The following is a 25035-nucleotide window of genomic DNA, read 5'->3' as shown; positions in this document are numbered from 1 at the left end:
GGGACAACAGATCCAGAGAGGGAGGGACAACAAACAGATCCAGAGAGAGAGGGACAACAGATCCAGAGAGAGAGGGACAACAAACAGATCCAGAGAGAGACGGACAACAAACATATCCAGAGAGGGAGGGACAACAAACAGATCCAGACAGGGAGGGACAACACACAGATCCAGAGAGAGAGGGACAACAAACAGATCCAGAAAGAGAGGGTCAACAAACAGATCCAGAGAGGGAGGGTCAACAAACAGATCCAGAGAGAGAGGGACAACAAACAGATCCAGAGAGAGAGAGACAACAAACAGATCCAGAGAGAGAGGGACAACAGATCCAGAGAGAGAGGGACAACAAACATATCCAGAGAGGGAGGGACAACAAACAGATCCAGAGAGAGAGGGACAACAAACAGATCCAGAGAGAGAGGGACAACAAACAGATCCAGAAAGAGAGGGTCAACAAACATATCCAGAGAGGGAGGGTCAACAAACAGATCCAGAGAGAGAGGGACAACAAACAGATCCAGAGAGAGAGAGACAACAAACAGATCCAGAGAGAGAGGGACAACAGATCCAGAGAGAGAGGGACAACAAACAGATCCAGAGAGAGAGGGACAACAAACAGATCCAGAGAGGGAGGGTCAACAAACAGATCCAGAGAGAGAGGGACAACAGATCCAGAGAGAGAGGGTCAACAAACAGATCCAGAGAGGGAGGGACAACAAACAGATCCAGAGAGGGAGGGTCAACAAACAGATCCAGAGAGAGAGGGACAACAGATCCAGAGAGAGAGGGACAACAAACAGATCCAGAGAGGGAGGGTCAACAAACAGATCCAGAGAGGGAGGGTCAGCAAACAGATCCAGACAGGGAGGGACAACAAACAGATCCAGAGAGGGAGGGTCAACAAACAGATCCAGAGAGATAGGGACAACAGATCCAGAGAGAGAGGGACAACAGATCCAGAGAGAGAGGGACAACAAAAAGATCCAGAGAGAGAGGGACAACAAACAGATCCAGAGAGGGAGGGACAACAAACAGATCCAGAGAGGGAGGGACAACAAACAGATCCAGAGAGGGAGGGACAACAAACAGATCCAGAGGGGGAGGGTCAACAAACAGATCCAGAGAGGGAGGGACAACAAACAGATCCAGAGAGGGAGGGACAACAAACAGATCCAGAGAGGGAGGGACAACAAACAGATCCAGAGAGGGAGGCACAACAAACAGATCCAGAGAGAGAGGGACAACAAACAGATCCAGAGAGGGAGGGTCAACAAACAGATCCAGAGAGAGAGGGACAACAGATCCAGAGAGAGAGGGACCACAAACAGATCCAAAGAGGGAGGGACAACAAACAGATCCAGAGAGGGAGGGTCAACAAACAGATCCAGAGAGGGAGGGACAACAAACAGATCCAGAGAGGGAGGCACAACAAACAGATCCAGAGAGGGAGGGACAACAAACAGATCCAGAGAGGGAGGGTCAACAAACAGATCCAGAGAGAGAGGGACAACAGATCCAGAGAGAGAGGGACAACAGATCCAGAGAGGGAGGGTCAACAAACAGATCCAGAGAGAGAGGGACAACAGATCCAGAGAGGGAGGGACAACAAACAGATCCAGAGAGAGAGGGACAACAGATCCAGAGAGAGAGGGACAACAAACAGATCCAGAGAGGGAGGGACAACAAACAGATCCAGAGAGGGAGGGTCAACAAACAGATCCAGAGAGAGAGGGACAACAGATCCAGAGAGGGAGGGACAACAAACAGATCCAGAGAGAGAGGGACAACAGATCCAGAGAGGGAGGGACAACAAACAGATCCAGAGAGGGAGGGACAACAAACAGATCCAGAGAGGGAGGGACAACAAACAGATCCAGAGAGGGAGGGTCAACAAACAGATCCAGAGAGAGAGGGACAACAAACAGATCCAGAGAGGGAGGGACAACAAACAGATCCAGAGAGGGAGGGACAACAAACAGATCCAGAGTGAGAGGGACAACAGATCCAGAGAGAGAGGGACAACAAACAGATCCCGAGAGGGAGGGACAACAGATCCAGAGAGAGAGGGACAACAAACAGATCCAGAGAGAGAGGGACAACAGATCCAGAGAGAGAGGGACAACAAACAGATCCAGAGAGGGAGGGACAACAAACAGATCCAGAGAGGGAAGGACAACAAACAGATCCAGAGAGAGAGGGACAACAAACAGATCCAGAGAGAGAGGGACAACAAACAGATCCAGAGAGAGAGGGACAACAGATCCAGAGAGAGAGGGACAACAAACAGATCCAGAGAGGGAGGGACAACAAACAGATCCAGAGAGGGAAGGACAACAAACAGATCCAGAGAGAGAGGGACAACAAACAGATCCAGAGAGAGAGGGACAACAAACAGATCCAGAGAGGGAGGGACAACAAACAGATCCAGAGAGGGAAGGACAACAGATCCAGAGAGAGAGGGACAACAAACAGATCCAGAGAGGGAGGGACAACAAACAGATCCAGAGAGGGAGGGACAACAGATCCAGAGAGAGAGGGACAACAAACAGATCCAGAGAGAGAGGGACAACAGATCCAGAGAGAGAGAGGGACAACAAACAGATCCAGAGAGGGAGGGACAACAAACAGATCCAGAGAGGGAAGGACAACAAACAGATCCAGAGAGGGAGGGTCAACAAACAGATCCAGAGTGAGAAGGACAACAAACAGATCCAGAGAGAGAGGGACAACAAACAGATCCAGAGAGGGAGGGACAACAAACAGATCCAGAGAGGGAGGGACAACAGATCCAGAGAGAGAGGGACAACAAACAGATCCAGAGAGAGAGGGACAACAGATCCAGAGAGAGAGGGACAACAAACAGATCCAGAGAGGGAGGGACAACAAACAGATCCAGAGAGGGAGGGACAACAGATCCAGAGAGAGAGGGACAACAAACAGATCCAGAGAGCGAGGGACAACAAACAGATCCAGAGAGAGAGGGACAACAGATCCAGAGAGAGAGGGACAACAAACAGATCCAGAGAGGGAGGGACAACAAACAGATCCAGAGAGGGAGGGACAACAAACAGATCCAGAGAGGGAGGGTCAACAAACAGATCCAGAGTGAGAGGGACAACAAACAGATCCAGAGAGAGAGGGACAACAAACAGATCCAGAGAGGGAGGGACAACAAACAGATCCAGAGAGGGAGGGACAACAGATCCAGAGAGAGAGGGACAACAAACAGATCCAGAGAGAGAGGGACAACAGATCCAGAGAGGGAGGGACAACAAACAGATCCAGAGAGGGAGGGACAACAAACAGATCCAGAGAGGGAGGGTCAACAAACAGATCCAGAGTGAGAGGGACAACAAACAGATCCAGAGAGAGGGACATCAAACAGATCCAGAGAGAGAGGGACAACAAACAGATCCAGAGAGAGAGGGACAACAAACAGATCCAGAGAGAGAGGGACAACAAACAGATCCAGAGAGAGAGGGACAACAAACAGATCCAGAGAGGGAGGGACAACAAACAGATCCAGACAGGGAGGGACAACAAACAGATCCAGAGAGAGAGGGACAACAAACAGATCCAGAGAGGGAGGGACAACAAACAGATCCAGAGAGAGAGGGACAACAAACAGATCCAGAGAGGGAGGGACAACAAACAGATCCAGAGAGGGAGGGACAACAAACAGATCCAGAGAGAGAGGGTCAACAAACAGATCCAGACAGGGAGGGACAACAAACAGATCCAGACAGGGAGGGACAACAAACAGATCCAGAGAGAGAGGGACAACAAACAGATCCAGAGAGGGAGGGACAACAAACAGATCCAGAGAGGGAGGGACAACAAACAGATCCAGAGAGAGAGGGACAACAAACAGATCCAGAGAGAGAGGGACAACAAACAGGTCCAGAGAGAGAGGAACAACAAACAGATCCAGAGAGAGAGGGACAACAAACAGATCCAGAGAGAGAGAGGGACAACAAACAGATCCAGAGAGAGAGAGGGACAAAGAACAGATCCAGAGAGAGAGACACAACAAACAGATCCAGAGAGAGAGGGACAACAAATCCAGAGAGAGAGGGACCACAAACAGATCCAAAGAGGGAGGGACAACAAACAGATCCAGAGAGGGAGGGTCAACAAACAGATCCAGAGAGGGAGGGACAACAAACAGATCCAGAGAGGGAGGGACAACAAACAGATCCAGAGAGGGAGGGACAACAAACAGATCCAGAGAGGGAGGGTCAACAAACAGATCCAGAGAGAGAGGGACAACAGATCCAGAGAGAGAGGGACAACAAACAGATCCAGAGAGGGAGGGTCAACAAACAGATCCAGAGAGAGAGGGACAACAGATCCAGAGAGGGAGGGACAACAAACAGATCCAGAGAGAGAGGGACAACAGATCCAGAGAGAGAGGGACAACAAACAGATCCAGAGAGGGAGGGACAACAAACAGATCCAGAGAGGGAGGGTCAACAAACAGATCCAGAGAGAGAGGGACAACAGATCCAGAGAGGGAGGGACAACAAACAGATCCAGAGAGAGAGGGACAACAGATCCAGAGAGGGAGGGACAACAAACAGATCCAGAAAGGGAGGGACAACAAACAGATCCAGAGAGGGAGGGACAACAAACAGATCCAGAGAGGGAGGGTCAACAAACAGATCCAGAGAGAGAGGGACAACAAACAGATCCAGAGAGGGAGGGACAACAAACAGATCCAGAGAGGGAGGGACAACAAACAGATCCAGAGTGAGAGGGACAACAGATCCAGAGAGAGAGGGACAACAAACAGATCCCGAGAGGGAGGGACAACAGATCCAGAGAGAGAGGGACAACAAACAGATCCAGAGAGAGAGGGACAACAGATCCAGAGAGAGAGGGACAACAAACAGATCCAGAGAGAGAGGGACAACAAACAGATCCAGAGAGAGAGGGACAACAAACAGATCCAGAGAGGGAGGGACAACAAACAGATCCAGAGAGAGAGGGACAACAAACAGATCCAGAGAGAGAGGGACAACAAACAGATCCAGAGAGAGAGGGACAACAAACAGATCCAGAGAGGGAGGGACAACAAACAGATCCAGAGAGGGAGGGACAACAGATCCAGAGAGAGAGGGACAACAAACAGATCCAGAGAGAGAGGGACAACAGATCCAGAGAGAGAGGGACAACAAACAGATCCAGAGAGGGAGGGACAACAAACAGATCCAGAGAGGGAAGGACAACAAACAGATCCAGAGAGGGAGGGTCAACAAACAGATCCAGAGTGAGAGGGACAACAAACAGATCCAGAGAGAGAGGGACAACAAACAGATCCAGAGAGGGAGGGACAACAAACAGATCCAGAGAGGGAGGGACAACAGATCCAGAGAGAGAGGGACAACAAACAGATCCAGAGAGAGAGGGACAACAGATCCAGAGAGAGAGGGACAACAAACAGATCCAGAGAGGGAGGGACAACAAACAGATCCAGAGAGGGAGGGACAACAGATCCAGAGAGAGAGGGACAACAAACAGATCCAGAGAGGGAGGGACAACAAACAGATCCAGAGAGAGAGGGACAACAGATCCAGAGAGAGAGGGACAACAAACAGATCCAGAGAGGGAGGGACAACAAACAGATCCAGAGAGGGAGGGACAACAAACAGATCCAGAGAGGGAGGGTCAACAAACAGATCCAGAGTGAGAGGGACAACAAACAGATCCAGAGAGAGAAGGACAACAAACAGATCCAGAGAGGGAGGGACAACAAACAGATCCAGAGAGGGAGGGACAACAGATCCAGAGAGAGAGGGACAACAAACAGATCCAGAGAGAGAGGGACAACAGATCCAGAGAGAGAGGGACAACAAACAGATCCAGAGAGGGAGGGACAACAAACAGATCCAGAGAGGGAGGGACAACAAACAGATCCAGAGAGGGAGGGACAACAAACAGATCCAGAGAGGGAGGGTCAACAAACAGATCCAGAGAGAGAGGGACAACAAACAGATCCAGAGAGGGAGGGACAACAAACAGATCCAGAGAGGGAGGGACAACAATCAGATCCAGAGTGAGAGGGACAACTGATCCAGAGAGAGAGGGACAACAAACAGATCCAGAGAGGGAGGGACAACAGATCCAGAGAGAGAGGGACAACAAACAGATCCAGAGAGGGAGGGACAACAAACAGATCCAGAGAGAGAGGGACAACAGATCCAGAGAGAGAGGGACAACAAACAGATCCAGAGAGGGAGGGACAACAAACAGATCCAGAGAGGGAGGGACAACAAACAGATCCAGAGAGGGAGGGTCAACAAACAGATCCAGAGTGAGAGGGACAACAAACAGATCCAGAGAGGGAGGGACAACAAACAGATCCAGAGAGGGAGGGACAACCGATCCAGAGAGAGAGGGACAACAAACAGATCCAGAGAGAGAGGGACAACAGATCCAGAGAGAGAGGGACAACAAACAGATCCAGAGAGGGAGGGACAACAAACAGATCCAGAGCGGGAGGGACAACAAACAGATGCAGAGAGGGAGGGTCAACAAACAGATCCAGAGTGAGAGGGACAACAAACAGATCCAGAGAGAGAGGGACAACAAACAGATCCAGAGAGGGAGGGACAACAAACAGATCCAGAGAGAGAGGGACAACAAACAGATCCAGAGAGAGAGGGACAACAAACAGATCCAGAGAGAGAGGGACAACAAACAGATCCAGAGAGAGAGGGACAACAAACAGATCCAGAGAGGGAGGGACAACAAACAGATCCAGACAGGGAGGGACAACAAACAGATCCAGAGAGAGAGGGTCAACAAACAGATCCAGAGAGGGAGGGACAACAAACAGATCCAGAGAGGGAGGGTCAACAAACAGATCCAGAGAGAGAGGGACAACAGATCCAGAGAGAGAGGGACAACAAACAGATCCAGAGAGGGAGGGTCAACAAACAGATCCAGAGAGAGAGGGACAACAGATCCAGAGAGAGAGGGACAACAAACAGATCCAGAGAGAGAGGGACAACAAACAGATCCAGAGAGGGAGGGACAACAAACAGATCCAGAGAGAGAGGGACAACAGATCCAGAGAGAGAGGGACAACAAACAGATCCAGAGAGAGAGGGACAACAAACAGATCCAGAGAGGGAGGGTCAACAAACAGATCCAGAGAGAGAGGGACAACAGATCCAGAGAGAGAGGGTCAACAAACAGATCCAGAGAGGGAGGGACAACAAACAGATCCAGAGAGGGAGGGTCAACAAACAGATCCAGAGAGAGAGGGACAACAGATCCAGAGAGAGAGGGACAACAAACAGATCCAGAGAGGGAGGGTCAACAAACAGATCCAGAGAGAGAGGGACAACAGATCCAGAGAGAGAGGGACAACAAACAGATCCAGAGAGAGAGGGACAACAAACAGATCCAGAGAGGGAGGGTCAGCAAACAGATCCAGACAGGGAGGGACAACAAACAGATCCAGAGAGAGAGGGACAACAGATCCAGAGAGAGAGGGACAACAGATCCAGAGAGAGAGGGACAACAAAAAGATCCAGAGAGAGAGGGACAACAAACAGATCCAGAGAGGGAGGGACAACAAACAGATCCAGAGAGGGAGGGTCAACAAACAGATCCAGAGAGAGAGGGACAACAGATCCAGAGAGAGAGGGACAACAAACAGATCCAGAGAGAGAGGGACAACAAACAGATCCAGAGAGGGAGGGACAACAAACAGATCCAGAGAGGGAGGGACAACAAAGAGATCCAGAGAGGGAGGGACAACAAACAGAGTGAGAGGGACAACAAACAGATCCAGAGAGAGAGGGACAACAAACAGATCCAGAGAGAGAGGGACAACAAACAGATCCAGAGAGGGAGGGACAACAAACAGATCCAGAGAGGGAGGGACAACAAACAGATCCAGAGACGGAGGGTCAACAAACAGATCCAGAGAGGGAGGGACAACAGATCCAGAGAGAGAGGGAAAACAAACAGATCCAGAGAGAGAGGGACAACAAACAGATCCAGAGAGGGAGGGTCCAAACAGATCCAGAGAGAGAGGGACAACAAACAGATCCAGAGAGAGAGGGACAACAGATCCAGAGAGAGAGGGAGGGACAAACAGATCCAGAGAGGGAGGGACAACAAACAGATCCAGAGAGGGAGGGACAACAAACAGATCCAGAGAGGGAGGCACAACAAACAGATCCAGAGAGGGAGGGACAACAAACAGATCCAGAGAGGGAGGGACAACAAACAGATCCAGAGAGGGAGGGTCAACAAACAGATCCAGAGTGAGAGGGACAACAAACAGATCCAGAGAGAGAGGGACAACAAACAGATCCAGAGAGGGAGGGACAACAAACAGATCCAGAGAGGGAGGGACAACAGATCCAGAGAGAGAGGGACAACAAACAGATCCAGAGAGAGAGGGACAACAGATCCAGAGAGAGAGGGACAACAAACAGATCCAGAGAGGGAGGGACAACAAACAGATCCAGAGAGGGAGGGACAACAAACAGATCCAGAGAGGGAGGGTCAACAAACAGATCCAGAGTGAGAGGGACAACAAACAGATCCAGAGAGAGAGGGACAACAAACAGATCCAGAGAGGGAGGGACAACAAACAGATCCAGAGAGGGAGGGACAACAGATCCAGAGAGAGAGGGACAACAGATCCAGAGAGGGAGGGACAACAAACAGATCCAGAAAGGGAGGGACAACAAACAGATCCAGAGAGGGAGGGACAACAAACAGATCCAGAGAGGGAGGGTCAACAAACAGATCCAGAGAGAGAGGGACAACAAACAGATCCAGAGAGGGAGGGACAACAAACAGATCCAGAGAGGGAGGGACAACAAACAGATCCAGAGTGAGAGGGACAACAGATCCAGAGAGAGAGGGACAACAAACAGATCCCGAGAGGGAGGGACAACAGATCCAGAGAGAGAGGGACAACAAACAGATCCAGAGAGAGAGGGACAACAGATCCAGAGAGAGAGGGACAACAAACAGATCCAGAGAGAGAGGGACAACAAACAGATCCAGAGAGAGAGGGACAACAAACAGATCCAGAGAGGGAGGGACAACAAACAGATCCAGAGAGAGAGGGACAACAAACAGATCCAGAGAGAGAGGGACAACAAACAGATCCAGAGAGAGAGGGACAACAAACAGATCCAGAGAGGGAGGGACAACAAACAGATCCAGAGAGGGAGGGACAACAGATCCAGAGAGAGAGGGACAACAAACAGATCCAGAGAGAGAGGGACAACAGATCCAGAGAGAGAGGGACAACAAACAGATCCAGAGAGGGAGGGACAACAAACAGATCCAGAGAGGGAAGGACAACAAACAGATCCAGAGAGGGAGGGTCAACAAACAGATCCAGAGTGAGAGGGACAACAAACAGATCCAGAGAGAGAGGGACAACAAACAGATCCAGAGAGGGAGGGACAACAAACAGATCCAGAGAGGGAGGGACAACAGATCCAGAGAGAGAGGGACAACAAACAGATCCAGAGAGAGAGGGACAACAGATCCAGAGAGAGAGGGACAACAAACAGATCCAGAGAGGGAGGGACAACAAACAGATCCAGAGAGGGAGGGACAACAGATCCAGAGAGAGAGGGACAACAAACAGATCCAGAGAGGGAGGGACAACAAACAGATCCAGAGAGAGAGGGACAACAGATCCAGAGAGAGAGGGACAACAAACAGATCCAGAGAGGGAGGGACAACAAACAGATCCAGAGAGGGAGGGACAACAAACAGATCCAGAGAGGGAGGGTCAACAAACAGATCCAGAGTGAGAGGGACAACAAACAGATCCAGAGAGAGAAGGACAACAAACAGATCCAGAGAGGGAGGGACAACAAACAGATCCAGAGAGGGAGGGACAACAGATCCAGAGAGAGAGGGACAACAAACAGATCCAGAGAGAGAGGGACAACAGATCCAGAGAGAGAGGGACAACAAACAGATCCAGAGAGGGAGGGACAACAAACAGATCCAGAGAGGGAGGGACAACAAACAGATCCAGAGAGGGAGGGACAACAAACAGATCCAGAGAGGGAGGGTCAACAAACAGATCCAGAGAGAGAGGGACAACAAACAGATCCAGAGAGGGAGGGACAACAAACAGATCCAGAGAGGGAGGGACAACAATCAGATCCAGAGTGAGAGGGACAACTGATCCAGAGAGAGAGGGACAACAAACAGATCCAGAGAGGGAGGGACAACAGATCCAGAGAGAGAGGGACAACAAACAGATCCAGAGAGGGAGGGACAACAAACAGATCCAGAGAGAGAGGGACAACAGATCCAGAGAGAGAGGGACAACAAACAGATCCAGAGAGGGAGGGACAACAAACAGATCCAGAGAGGGAGGGACAACAAACAGATCCAGAGAGGGAGGGTCAACAAACAGATCCAGAGTGAGAGGGACAACAAACAGATCCAGAGAGGGAGGGACAACAAACAGATCCAGAGAGGGAGGGACAACCGATCCAGAGAGAGAGGGACAACAAACAGATCCAGAGAGAGAGGGACAACAGATCCAGAGAGAGAGGGACAACAAACAGATCCAGAGAGGGAGGGACAACAAACAGATCCAGAGCGGGAGGGACAACAAACAGATGCAGAGAGGGAGGGTCAACAAACAGATCCAGAGTGAGAGGGACAACAAACAGATCCAGAGAGAGAGGGACAACAAACAGATCCAGAGAGGGAGGGACAACAAACAGATCCAGAGAGAGAGGGACAACAAACAGATCCAGAGAGAGAGGGACAACAAACAGATCCAGAGAGAGAGGGACAACAAACAGATCCAGAGAGAGAGGGACAACAAACAGATCCAGAGAGGGAGGGACAACAAACAGATCCAGACAGGGAGGGACAACAAACAGATCCAGAGAGAGAGGGTCAACAAACAGATCCAGAGAGGGAGGGACAACAAACAGATCCAGAGAGGGAGGGTCAACAAACAGATCCAGAGAGAGAGGGACAACAGATCCAGAGAGAGAGGGACAACAAACAGATCCAGAGAGGGAGGGTCAACAAACAGATCCAGAGAGAGAGGGACAACAGATCCAGAGAGAGAGGGACAACAAACAGATCCAGAGAGAGAGGGACAACAAACAGATCCAGAGAGGGAGGGACAACAAACAGATCCAGAGAGAGAGGGACAACAGATCCAGAGAGAGAGGGACAACAAACAGATCCAGAGAGAGAGGGACAACAAACAGATCCAGAGAGGGAGGGTCAACAAACAGATCCAGAGAGAGAGGGACAACAGATCCAGAGAGAGAGGGTCAACAAACAGATCCAGAGAGGGAGGGACAACAAACAGATCCAGAGAGGGAGGGTCAACAAACAGATCCAGAGAGAGAGGGACAACAGATCCAGAGAGAGAGGGACAACAAACAGATCCAGAGAGGGAGGGTCAACAAACAGATCCAGAGAGAGAGGGACAACAGATCCAGAGAGAGAGGGACAACAAACAGATCCAGAGAGAGAGGGACAACAAACAGATCCAGAGAGGGAGGGTCAGCAAACAGATCCAGACAGGGAGGGACAACAAACAGATCCAGAGAGAGAGGGACAACAGATCCAGAGAGAGAGGGACAACAGATCCAGAGAGAGAGGGACAACAAAAAGATCCAGAGAGAGAGGGACAACAAACAGATCCAGAGAGGGAGGGACAACAAACAGATCCAGAGAGGGAGGGTCAACAAACAGATCCAGAGAGAGAGGGACAACAGATCCAGAGAGAGAGGGACAACAAACAGATCCAGAGAGAGAGGGACAACAAACAGATCCAGAGAGGGAGGGACAACAAACAGATCCAGAGAGGGAGGGACAACAAAGAGATCCAGAGAGGGAGGGACAACAAACAGAGTGAGAGGGACAACAAACAGATCCAGAGAGAGAGGGACAACAAACAGATCCAGAGAGAGAGGGACAACAAACAGATCCAGAGAGGGAGGGACAACAAACAGATCCAGAGAGGGAGGGACAACAAACAGATCCAGAGACGGAGGGTCAACAAACAGATCCAGAGAGGGAGGGACAACAGATCCAGAGAGAGAGGGAAAACAAACAGATCCAGAGAGAGAGGGACAACAAACAGATCCAGAGAGGGAGGGTCCAAACAGATCCAGAGAGAGAGGGACAACAAACAGATCCAGAGAGAGAGGGACAACAGATCCAGAGAGAGAGGGAGGGACAAACAGATCCAGAGAGGGAGGGACAACAAACAGATCCAGAGAGGGAGGGACAACAAACAGATCCAGAGAGGGAGGCACAACAAACAGATCCAGAGAGGGAGGGACAACAAACAGATCCAGAGAGGGAGGGACAACAAACAGATCCAGAGAGGGAGGGTCAACAAACAGATCCAGAGTGAGAGGGACAACAAACAGATCCAGAGAGAGAGGGACAACAAACAGATCCAGAGAGGGAGGGACAACAAACAGATCCAGAGAGGGAGGGACAACAGATCCAGAGAGAGAGGGACAACAAACAGATCCAGAGAGAGAGGGACAACAGATCCAGAGAGAGAGGGACAACAAACAGATCCAGAGAGGGAGGGACAACAAACAGATCCAGAGAGGGAGGGACAACAAACAGATCCAGAGAGGGAGGGTCAACAAACAGATCCAGAGTGAGAGGGACAACAAACAGATCCAGAGAGAGAGGGACAACAAACAGATCCAGAGAGGGAGGGACAACAAACAGATCCAGAGAGAGAGGGACAACAAACAGATCCAGAGAGAGAGGGACAACAAACAGATCCAGAGAGAGAGGGACAACAAACAGATCCAGAGAGGGAGGGACAACAAACAGATCCAGACAGGGAGGGACAACAAACAGATCCAGAGAGAGAGGGACAACAAACAGATCCAGAGAGGGAGGGACAACAAACAGATCCAGAGAGGGAGGGACAACAAACAGATCCAGAGAGGGAGGGACAACAAACAGATCCAGAGAGAGAGGGACAACAAACAGATCCAGACAGGGAGGGACAACAAACAGATCCAGGGAGAGAGGGACAACAAACAGATCCAGAGAGGGAGGGACAACAAACAGATCCAGAGAGGGAGGGACAACAAACAGATCCAGAGAGGGAGGGTCAACAAACAGATCCAGAGAGAGAGGGACAACAGATCCAGAGAGAGAGGGAAAACAAACAGATCCAGAGAGAGAGGGACAACAAACAGATCCAGAGAGAGAGGGACAACAGATCCAGAGAGAGAGGGACAACAAACAGATCCAGAGAGGGAGGGACAACAAACAGATCCAGAGAGGGAGGGACAACAAACAGATCCAGAGAGGGAGGGACAACAAACAGATCCAGAGAGAGAGGGACAACAAACAGATCCAGAGAGAGAGGGACAACAAACAGATCCAGAGAGGGAGGGACAACAAACAGATCCAGAGAGGGAGGGACAACAAACAGATCCAGAGAGGGAGGGACAACAAACAGATCCAGAGAGGGAGGGTCAACAAACATATCCAGAGAGAGAGGGACAACAAACAGATCCAGAGAGAGAGGGACAACAAACAGATCCAGAGAGGGAGGGTCAACAAACAGATCCAGAGAGAGAGGGACAACAAACAGATCCAGAGAGAGAGGGACAACAAACAGATCCAGAGAGGGAGGGACAACAAACAGATCCAGAGAGGGAGGGACAACAAACAGATCCAGAGAGGGAGGGACAACAAACAGATCCAGAGAGGGAGGGTCAACAAACAGATCCAGAGAGAGAGGGACAACAGATCCAGAGAGAGAGGGAAAACAAACAGATCCAGAGAGAGAGGGACAACAAACAGATCCAGAGAGAGAGGGACAACATATCCAGAGAGAGAGGGACAACAAACAGATCCAGAGAGGGAGGGACAACAAACAGATCCAGAGAGGGAGGGACAACAAACAGATCCAGAGAGGGAGGGTCAACAAACAGATCCAGAGAGAGAGGGACAACAAACAGATCCAGAGAGAGAGGGACAACAAACAGATCCAGAGAGGGAGGGACAACAAACAGATCCAGAGAGGGAGGGACAACAAACAGATCCAGAGAGAGAGGGACAACAAACAGATCCAGAGAGAGAGGGACAACAGATCCAGAGAGAGAGGGACAACAAACAGATCCAGAGAGGGAGGGACAACAAACAGATCCAGAGAGGGAGGGACAACAAACAGATCCAGAGAGGGAGGGTCAACAAACAGATCCAGAGTGAGAGAGACAACAAACAGATCCAGAGAGAGAGGGACAACAAACAGATCCAGAGAGGGAGGGACAAGAAACAGATCCAGAGAGAGAGGGACAACAAACAGATCCAGAGAGAGGGACAACAAACAGATCCAGAGAGAGAGGGACAACAAACAGATCCAGAGAGAGAGGGACAACAAACAGATCCAGAGAGAGAGGGACAACAAACAGATCCAGAGAGGGAGGGACAACAAACAGATCCAGACAGGGAGGGACAACAAACAGATCCAGAGAGAGAGGGACAACAAACAGATCCAGAGAGGGAGGGACAACAAACAGATCCAGAGAGGGAGGGACAACAAACAGATCCAGAGAGGGAGGGACAACAAACAGATCCAGAGAGAGAGGGACAACAAACAGATCCAGACAGGGAGGGACAACAAACAGATCCAGGGAGAGAGGGACAACAAACAGATCCAGAGAGGGAGGGACAACAAACAGATCCAGAGAGGGAGGGACAACAAACAGATCCAGAGAGGGAGGGTCAACAAACAGATCCAGAGAGAGAGGGACAACAGATCCAGAGAGAGAGGGAAAACAAACAGATCCAGAGAGAGAGGGACAACAAACAGATCCAGAGAGAGAGGGACAACAGATCCAGAGAGAGAGGGACAACAAACAGATCCAGAGAGGGAGGGACAACAAACAGATCCAGAGAGGGAGGGTCAACAAACAGATCCAGAGAGAGAGGGACAACAAACAGATCCAGAGAGAGAGGGACAACAAACAGATCCAGAGAGGGAGGGACAACAAACAGATCCAGAGAGGGAGGGACAACAAACAGATCCAGAGAGGGAGGGACAACAAACAGATCCAGAGAGGGAGGGTCAACAAACATATCCAGAGAGGGAGGGACAACAAACAGATCCAGAGAGGGAGGGACAACAAACAGATCCAGAGAGGGAGGGTCAACAAACAGATCCAGAGAGAGAGGGACAACAAACAGATCCAGAGAGAGAGGGACAACAAACAGATCCAGAGAGGGAGGGACAACAAACAGATCCAGAGAGGGAGGGACAACAAACAGATCCAGAGAGGGAGGGTCAACAAACAGATCCAGAGAGAGAGGGACAACAAACAGATCCAGAGAGAGAGGGACAACAAACAGATCCAGAGAGGGAGGGACAACAAACAGATCCAGAGAGAGAGGGACAACAGATCCAGAGAGAGAGGGAACACAAACAGATCCAGAGAGGGAGGGACAACAAACAGATCCAGAGAGGGAGGGTCAACAAACAGATCCAGAGAGGGAGGGTCAACAAACAGATCCAGAGAGAGAGGGACAACAGATCCAGAGAGGGAGGGACAACAAACAGATCCAGAGAGAGAGGGACAACAGATCAAGAGAGGGAGGGACAACAAACAGATCCAGAGAGGGAGGGACAACAAACAGATCCAGAGAGGGAGGGACAACAAACAGATCCAGAGAGGGAGGGTCAACAAACAGATCCAGAGAGAGAGGGACAACAAACAGATCCAGAGAGGGAGGGACAACAAACAGATCCAGAGAGGGAGGGACAACAATCAGATCCAGAGTGAGAGGGACAACTGATCCAGAGAGAGAGGGACAACAAACAGATCCAGAGAGGGAGGGACAACAGATCCAGAGAGAGAGGGACAACAAACAGATCCAGAGAGGGAGGGACAACAAACAGATCCAGAGAGAGAGGGACAACAGATCCAGAGAGAGAGGGACAACAAACAGATCCAGAGAGGGAGGGACAACAAACAGATCCAGAGAGGGAGGGACAACAAACAGATCCAGAGAGGGAGGGTCAACAAACAGATCCAGAGTGAGAGGGACAACAAACAGATCCAGAGAGGGAGGGACAACAAACAGATCCAGAGAGGGAGGGACAACCGATCCAGAGAGAGAGGGACAACAAACAGATCCAGAGAGAGAGGGACAACAGATCCAGAGAGAGAGGGACAACAAACAGATCCAGAGAGGGAGGGACAACAAACAGATCCAGAGCGGGAGGGACAACAAACAGATCCAGAGAGGGAGGGTCAACAAACAGATCCAGAGTGAGAGGGACAACAAACAGATCCAGAGAGAGAGGGACAACAAACAGATCCAGAGAGGGAGGGACAACAAACAGATCCAGAGAGAGAGGGACAACAAACAGATCCAGAGAGAGAGGGACAACAAACAGATCCAGAGAGAGAGGGACAACAAACAGATCCAGAGAGAGAGGGACAACAAACAGATCCAGAGAGGGAGGGACAACAAACAGATCCAGACAGGGAGGGACAACAAACAGATCCAGAGAGAGAGGGTCAACAAACAGATCCAGAGAGGGAGGGACAACAAACAGATCCAGAGAGGGAGGGTCAACAAACAGATCCAGAGAGAGAGGGACAACAGATCCAGAGAGAGAGGGACAACAAACAGATCCAGAGAGGGAGGGTCAACAAACAGATCCAGAGAGAGAGGGACAACAGATCCAGAGAGAGAGGGACAACAAACAGATCCAGAGAGAGAGGGACAACAAACAGATCCAGAGAGGGAGGGTCAGCAAACAGATCCAGACAGGGAGGGACAACAAACAGATCCAGAGAGGGAGGGTCAACAAACAGATCCAGAGAGAGAGGGACAACAGATCCAGAGAGAGAGGGACAACAGATCCAGAGAGAGAGGGACAACAAAAAGATCCAGAGAGAGAGGGACAACAAACAGATCCAGAGAGGGAGGGACAACAAACAGATCCAGAGAGGGAGGGTCAACAAACAGATCCAGAGAGAGAGGGACAACAGATCCAGAGAGAGAGGGACAACAAACAGATCCAGAGAGAGAGGGACAACAAACAGATCCAGAGAGGGAGGGACAACAAACAGATCCAGAGAGGGAGGGACAACAAAGAGATCCAGAGAGGGAGGGACAACAAACAGATCCAGAGTGAGAGGGACAACAAACAGATCCAGAGAGAGAGGGACAACAAACAGATCCAGAGAGAGAGGGACAACAAACAGATCCAGAGAGGGAGGGACAACAAACAGATCCAGAGAGGGAGGGACAACAAACAGATCCAGAGAGGGAGGGACAACAAACAGATCCAGAGAGGGAGGGACAACAAAGAGATCCAGAGAGGGAGGGACAACAAACAGATCCAGAGTGAGAGGGACAACAAACAGATCCAGAGAGAGAGGGACAACAAACAGATCCAGAGAGAGAGGGACAACAAACAGATCCAGAGAGGGAGGGACAACAAACAGATCCAGAGAGGGAGGGACAACAAACAGATCCAGAGAGGGAGGGACAACAGATCCAGAGAGAGAGGGACAACAAACAGATCCAGAGAGGGAGGGACAACAAACAGATCCAGAGAGGGAGGGAAAACAAACAGATCCAGAGAGAGAGGGACAACAAACAGATCCAGAGAGGGAGGGTCCAAACAGATCCAGAGAGAGAGGGACAACAAACAGATCCAGAGAGAGAGGGACAACAGATCCAGAGAGAGAGGGACAACAAACAGATCCAGAGAGGGAGGGACAACAAACAGATCCAGAGAGGGAGGGACAACAAACAGATCCAGAGAGGGAGGGACAACAAACAGATCCAGAGAGGGAGGGACAACAAACAGATCCAGAGAGGGAGGGACAACAAACAGATCCAGAGAGGGAGGGTCAACAAACAGATCCAGAGTGAGAGGGACAACAAACAGATCCAGAGAGAGAGGGACAACAAACAGATCCAGAGAGGGAGGGACAACAAACAGATCCAGAGAGAGAGGGACAACAAACAGATCCAGAGAGAGAGGGACAACAAACAGATCCAGAGAGGGAGGGACAACAAACAGATCCAGAGAGGGAGGGACAACAAACAGATCCAGAGAGGGAGGGACAACAAACAGATCCAGAGAGGGAGGGTCAACAAACATATCCAGAGAGAGAGGGACAACAAACAGATCCAGAGAGAGAGGGACAACAAACAGATCCAGAGAGAGAGGGACAACAAACAGATCCAGAGAGGGAGGGACAACAAACAGATCCAGAGAGAGAGGGACAACAGATCCAGAGAGAGAGGGAAAACAAACAGATCCAGAGAGGGAGGGACAACAAACAGATCCAGAGAGGGAGGGTCAACAAACAGATCCAGAGAGGGAGGGTCAACAAACAGATCCAGAGAGAGAGGGACAACAGATCCAGAGAGGGAGGGACAACAAACAGATCCAGAGAGAGAGGGACAACAGATCAAGAGAGGGAGGGACAACAAACAGATCCAGAGAGGGAGGGACAACAAACAGATCCAGAGAGGGAGGGACAACAAACAGATCCAGAGAGGGAGGGTCAACAAACAGATCCAGAGAGAGAGGGACAACAAACAGATCCAGAGAGGGAGGGACAACAAACAGATCCAGAGAGGGAGGGACAACAATCAGATCCAGAGTGAGAGGGACAACTGATCCAGAGAGAGAGGGACAACAAACAGATCCAGAGAGGGAGGGACAACAGATCCAGAGAGAGAGGGACAACAAACAGATCCAGAGAGGGAGGGACAACAAACAGATCCAGAGAGAGAGGGACAACAGATCCAGAGAGAGAGGGACAACAAACAGATCCAGAGAGGGAGGGACAACAAACAGATCCAGAGAGGGAGGGACAACAAACAGATCCAGAGAGGGAGGGTCAACAAACAGATCCAGAGTGAGAGGGACAACAAACAGATCCAGAGAGGGAGGGACAACAAACAGATCCAGAGAGGGAGGGACAACCGATCCAGAGAGAGAGGGACAACAAACAGATCCAGAGAGAGAGGGACAACAGATCCAGAGAGAGAGGGACAACAAACAGATCCAGAGAGGGAGGGACAACAAACAGATCCAGAGCGGGAGGGACAACAAACAGATCCAGAGAGGGAGGGTCAACAAACAGATCCAGAGAGAGAGGGACAACAAACAGATCCAGAGAGAGAGGGACAACAAACAGATCCAGAGAGAGAGGGACAACAAACAGATCCAGAGAGAGAGGGACAACAAACAGATCCAGAGAGAGAGGGACAACAAACAGATCCAGAAAGGGAGGGACAACAAACAGATCCAGAGAGAGAGGGACAACAAACAGATCCAGAGAGGGAGGGACAACAAACAGATCCAGACAGGGAGGGACAACAAACAGATCCAGAGAGAGAGGGACAACAAACAGATCCAGAGAGGGAGGGACAACAAACAGATCCAGAGAGGGAGGGTCAACAAACAGATCCAGAGAGAGAGGGACAACAGATCCAGAGAGAGAGGGACAACAAACAGATCCAGAGAGGGAGGGTCAACAAACAGATCCAGAGAGAGAGGGACAACAGATCCAGAGAGAGAGGGACAACAAACAGATCCAGAGAGAGAGGGACAACAAACAGATCCAGAGAGGGAGGGTCAGCAAACAGATCCAGACAGGGAGGGACAACAAACAGATCCAGAGAGGGAGGGTCAACAAACAGATCCAGAGAGAGAGGGACAACAGATCCAGAGAGAGAGGGACAACAGATCCAGAGAGAGAGAGACAACAAAAAGATCCAGAGAGAGAGGGACAACAAACAGATCCAGAGAGGGAGGGACAACAAACAGATCCAGAGAGGGAGGGTCAACAAACAGATCCAGAGAGAGAGGGACAACAGATCCAGAGAGAGAGGGACAACAAACAGATCCAGAGAGAGAGGGACAACAAACAGATCCAGAGAGGGAGGGACAACAAACAGATCCAGAGAGGGAGGGACAACAAAGAGATCCAGAGAGGGAGGGACAACAAACAGATCCAGAGTGAGAGGGACAACAAACAGATCCAGAGAGAGAGGGACAACAAACAGATCCAGAGAGAGAGGGACAACAAACAGATCCAGAGAGGGAGGGACAACAAACAGATCCAGAGAGGGAGGGACAACAAACAGATCCAGAGAGGGAGGGTCAACAAACAGATCCAGAGAGGGAGGGACAACAGATCCAGAGAGAGAGGGAAAACAAACAGATCCAGAGAGAGAGGGACAACAAACAGATCCAGAGAGGGAGGGTCCAAACAGATCCAGAGAGAGAGGGACAACAAACAGATCCAGAGAGAGAGGGACAACAGATCCAGAGAGAGAGGGACAACAAACAGATCCAGAGAGGGAGGGACAACAAACAGATCCAGAGAGGGAGGGACAACAAACAGATCCAGAGAGGGAGGCACAACAAACAGATCCAGAGAGGGAGGGACAACAAACAGATCCAGAGAGGGAGGGACAACAAACAGATCCAGAGAGGGAGGGTCAACAAACAGATCCAGAGTGAGAGGGACAACAAACAGATCCAGAGAGAGAGGGACAACAAACAGATCCAGAGAGGGAGGGACAACAAACAGATCCAGAGAGGGAGGGACAACAGATCCAGAGAGAGAGGGACAACAAACAGATCCAGAGAGAGAGGGACAACAGATCCAGAGAGAGAGGGAAAACAAACAGATCCAGAGAGGGAGGGACAACAAACAGATCCAGAGAGGGAGGGACAACAAACAGATCCAGAGAGGGAGGGTCAACAAACAGATCCAGAGTGAGAGGGACAACAAACAGATCCAGAGAGAGAGGGACAACAAACAGATCCAGAGAGGGAGGGACAACAAACAGATCCAGAGAGAGAGGGACAACAAACAGATCCAGAGAGAGGGACAACAAACAGATCCAGAGAGAGAGGGACAACAAACAGATCCAGAGAGGGAGGGACAACAAACAGATCCAGACAGGGAGGAACAACAAACAGATCCAGAGAGAGAGGGACAACAAACAGATCCAGAGAGAGAGGGACAACAAACAGATCCAGAGAGAGAGGGACAACAAACAGATCCAGAGAGAGAGGGACAACAAACAGATCCAGAGAGGGAGGGACAACAAACAGATCCAGACAGGGAGGGACAACAAACAGATCCAGAGAGAGAGGGACAACAAACAGATCCAGAGAGGGAGGGACAACAAACAGATCCAGAGAGGGAGGGACAACAAACAGATCCAGAGAGGGAGGGACAACAAACAGATCCAGAGAGGGAGGGACAACAAACAGATCCAGAGAGGGAGGGACAACAAACAGATCCAGAGAGGGAGGGACAACAAACAGATCCAGAGAGAGAGGGACAACAAACAGATCCAGACAGGGAGGGACAACAAACAGATCCAGAGAGAGAGGGACAACAAACAGATCCAGAGAGAGAGGGACAACAAACAGATCCAGAGAGGGAGGGACAACAAACAGATCCAGAGAGGGAGGGACAACAAACAGATCCAGAGAGGGAGGGTCAACAAACAGATCCAGAGAGAGAGGGACAACAGATCCAGAGAGAGAGGGAAAACAAACAGATCCAGAGAGAGAGGGACAACAAACAGATCCAGAGAGAGAGGGACAACAGATACAGAGAGAGAGGGACAACAAACAGATCCAGAGAGGGAGGGACAACAAACAGATCCAGAGAGGGAGGGACAACAAACAGATCCAGAGAGGGAGGGTCAACAAACAGATCCAGAGAGAGAGGGACAACAAACAGATCCAGAGAGGGAGGGACAACAAACAGATCCAGAGAGGGAGGGACAACAAACAGATCCAGAGAGGGAGGGACAACAAACAGATCCAGAGAGGGAGGGTCAATAAACAGATCCAGAGAGAGAGGGACAACAAACAGATCCAGAGAGAGAGGGACAACAAACAGATCCAGAGAGGGAGGGTCAACAAACAGATCCAGAGAGAGAGGGACAACAAACAGATCCAGAGAGAGAGGGACAACAAACAGATCCAGAGAGGGAGGGACAACAAACAGATCCAGAGAGGGAGGCACAACAAACAGATCCAGAGAGGGAGGGTCAACAAACAGATCCAGAGAGAGAGGGACAACAAACAGATCCAGAGAGAGAGGGACAACAAACAGATCCAGAGAGGGAGGGACAACAAACAGATCCAGAGAGAGAGGGACAACAGATCCAGAGAGAGAGGGAACACAAACAGATCCAGAGAGGGAGGGACAACAAACAGATCCAGAGAGGGAGGGTCAACAAACAGATCCAGAGAGGGAGGGTCAACAAACAGATCCAGAGAGAGAGGGACAACAGATCCAGAGAGGGAGGGACAACAAACAGATCCAGAGAGAGAGGGACAACAGATCCAGAGAGGGAGGGACAACAAACAGATCCAGAGAGGGAGGGACAACAAACAGATCCAGAGAGGGAGGGACAACAAACAGATCCAGAGAGGGAGGGTCAACAAACAGATCCAGAGAGAGAGGGACAACAAACAGATCCAGAGAGGGAGGGACAACAAACAGATCCAGAGAGGGAGGGACAACAATCAGATCCAGAGTGAGAGGGACAACTGATCCAGAGAGAGAGGGACAACAAACAGATCCAGAGAGGGAGGGACAACAGATCCAGAGAGAGAGGGACAACAAACAGATCCAGAGAGGGAGGGACAACAAACAGATCCAGAGAGAGAGGGACAACAGATCCAGAGAGAGAGGGACAACAAACAGATCCAGAGAGGGAGGGACAACAAACAGATCCAGAGAGGGAGGGACAACAAACAGATCCAGAGAGGGAGGGTCAACAAACAGATCCAGAGTGAGAGGGACAACAAACAGATCCAGAGAGGGAGGGACAACAAACAGATCCAGAGAGGGAGGGACAACAGATCCAGAGAGAGAGGGACAACAAACAGATCCAGAGAGAGAGGGACAACAGATCCAGAGAGAGAGGGACAACAAACAGATCCAGAGAGGGAGGGACAACAAACAGATCCAGAGAGGGAGGGACAACAAACAGATCCAGAGAGGGAGGGTCAACAAACAGATCCAGAGTGAGAGGGACAACAAACAGATCCAGAGAGAGAGGGACAACAAACAGATCCAGAGAGGGAGGGACAACAAACAGATCCAGAGAGAGTGGGACAACAAACAGATCCAGAGAGAGAGGGACAACAAACAGATCCAGAGAGAGAGGGACAACAAACAGATCCAGAGAGAGAGGGACAACAAACAGATCCAGAGAGGGAGGGACAACAAACAGATCCAGACAGGGAGGGACAACAAACAGATCCAGAGAGGGAGGGACAACAAACAGATCCAGAGAGGGAGGGACAACAAACAGATCCAGAGAGAGAGGGACAACAAACAGATCCAGAGAGGGAGGGACAACAAACAGATCCAGAGAGGGAGGGACAACAAACAGATCCAGAGAGAGAGGGACAACAAACAGATCCAGAGAGGGAGGGACAACAAACAGATCCAGAGAGAGAGGGACAAAAAACAGATCCAGAGAGAGAGGGACAACAAACAGATCCAGAGAGAGAGGGACAACAAACAGATCCAGAGAGAGAGGGACAACAAACAGATCCAGAGAGGGAGGGACAACAAACAGATCCAGAGAGAGAGGAACAACAAACAGATCCAGAGAGAGAGGGACAACAAACAGATCCAGAGAGAGAGGGACAACAAACAGATCCAGAGAGAGAGGGACAACAAACAGATCCAGAGAGAGAGGGACAACAAACAGATCCAGAGAGAGAGGGACAACAAACAGATCCAGAGAGAGAGGGACAACAAACTGATCCAGAGAGAGAGGGACAACAGATCCAGAGAGAGAGGGACAACAAACAGATCCAGAGAGAGAGCGACAACAAACAGATCCAGAGAGAGAGCGACAACAAACAGATCCAGAGAGAGAGGGACAACAAACAGGTCCAGAGAGAGAGGGACAACAAACAGGTCCAGAGAGGGAGGGACAACAAACAGATCCAGAGAGGGAGGGACAACAAACAGATCCAGAGAGAGAGGGACAACAAGAGAGGGACAACAAACAGAGAGGGAGGGACAACAAACAGAGAGGGAGGGACAACAAACAGGTCCAGAGAGGGAGGGACAACAAACAGATCCAGAGAGAGAGGGACAACAAACAGATCCAGAGAGAGAGGGACAACAAGAGAGGGACAACCAGAGAGGGAGGGACAACAAACAGAGAGGGAGGGACAACAAACAGATCCAGAGAGGGAGGGACAACAAACAGATCCAGAGAGAGAGGGACAACAAGAGAGGGACAACCAGAGAGGGAGGGACAACAAACAGAGAGGGAGGGACAACAAACAGAGAGGGAGGGACAACAAACAGATCCAGAGAGGGAGGGACAACAAACAGATCCAGAGAGAGAGGGACAACAAACAGATCCAGAGAGGGAGGGACAACAAACAGATCCAGAGAGGGAGGGACAACAAACAGATCCAGACAGGGAGGGACAACAAACAGATCCAGAGAGAGAGGGACAACAAACAGATCCAGAGAGGGAGGGACAACAAACAGATCCAGAGAGAGAGGGACAACAAACAGATCCAGACAGGGAGGGACAACAAACAGATCCAGAGAGAGAGGGACAACAAACAGATCCAGAGAGGGAGGGACAACAAACAGATCCAGAGAGAGAGGGACAACAAACAGATCCAGAGAGAGAGGGACAACAAACAGATCCAGAGAGAGAGGGAGGGACAACAAACAGATCCAGAGAGAGAGGGACAACAAACAGATCCAGAGAGGGAGGGACAACAAACAGATCCAGAGAGAGAGGGACAACAAACAGATCCAGAGAGAGAGGGACAACAAACACATCCAGAGAGAGAGGGACAACAAACAGATCCAGAGAGAGAGGGACAACAAACAGATCCAGAGAGGGAGGGACAACAAACAGATCCAGAGAGAGAGGGTCAACAAACAGATCCAGAGAGGGAGGGACAACAAACAGATCCAGAGAGAGAGGGTCAACAAACAGATCCAGAGAGAGAGGGACAAC

Source organism: Salvelinus alpinus, chromosome 12, assembly GCF_045679555.1.
Source record: "Salvelinus alpinus chromosome 12, SLU_Salpinus.1, whole genome shotgun sequence".
Taxonomy (NCBI): Eukaryota; Metazoa; Chordata; class Actinopteri; order Salmoniformes; family Salmonidae; genus Salvelinus; species Salvelinus alpinus.
The sequence above is the reverse complement of the archived record's forward strand: the minus strand, read 5'-3'. Positions refer to the sequence as shown.